We start from the raw sequence: 1227 nt of genomic DNA on the forward strand, positions 1-1227 counted from the left end.
CTTTCTTCACCACATTTGCTTATGTACCCGCTTTGTCTTCAGCGATCGTGTTGGGAAGGTGAGGTTTGCTCATTTTCTATAGGTTCACGTCCTTTGCCACATCTGTGAAATGTTCAGCCCCTCTTTCTTTGACTATATTTTCAACCTTAACTTCTTCTTCGGTAGCACCCAGGTGACGCAAACATTCAATCATTTGCTACAGTCTCCGGGTCCTTGAGTCTCTGTTCTCCTTAAAAAATAAATAAATAAAAATTCTCACTATTGTTCAAATTGGGTCATTTTTATTGTTCGACCTTCCTGTTAACTGATTCTTATTTCTGCCCATCCATTCTGCCATTGAGTCCCTCCAGTGCGGTTTACAGTTATTGTATTCTTTCGGTTCCAAATGTTTAATTGGAATTTTATTTATCTCTTCAACTTCTTTACTGCGACACCTCATGACTTGAAGCAGTACCCATATAAGGTAGCCCCCATTACATATGGACAAGGTATTCATCACAGCATTGCATACGATAGCGAAAAATCACGGAGGAATCAATAAACTCTGGTATGGCATGCTGCAGAATGCTAGATGGCTGCCAAAAAATAGAAGGTGTGTGAACAGGAAAGCAAAAACTAACCAGACCCAATGCCATAGTCAAGTCTGACCCATAGCAGCCTTACACAGGATTCCCAAGGCTGTTTGTCTTTCAGGGAGCAGACAGCTGCATCTGTCTCCCGAGGAGCAGCCGATGGCTTTGAACCAGTGACTTGCAGTTAGCAGTCTAACGCTACCTGACCGTGCCATTACTTAAAATGATCACTAAAGGATATGCTATGGAGATTCAAAAAATTATGCATATTTAGATGATATATATATATATGTGTGTGTATATAAATTACCATCACTAAATAATACATAGTATTATGTGAAACAGACAGACACACAGATCATACGACCACATAGAAAGCGTATGAAAGATTTAAGCAAATTAACTGCAGTGTTAGCTCTTGGGAGAGAAGGGGAACCAGGCAGTGATGAAATCATGGCAAAGATATCTGTGTAGTATTTTTAATATTGAAGATTCTTAGTTGTTTTCTTCTTTTTGTTTGCACAGCCATGTTTAGCATAGCACTCTTTTCTTTTTAAAATCATTTTATTAGGGGCTCGTACAACTCTTATTACAATCCATACACCTATCCATTGTGTCAAGCACATTTGTACGTTTGTTATCCTCATCATTCTCA

The sequence above is a fragment of the Echinops telfairi genome, unplaced genomic scaffold (genome assembly GCF_000313985.2).
Source record: "Echinops telfairi isolate 266 unplaced genomic scaffold, ASM31398v2 ScPeMD7_7475;HRSCAF=8513, whole genome shotgun sequence".
In the NCBI taxonomy this organism is placed as follows: domain Eukaryota; kingdom Metazoa; phylum Chordata; class Mammalia; order Afrosoricida; family Tenrecidae; genus Echinops; species Echinops telfairi.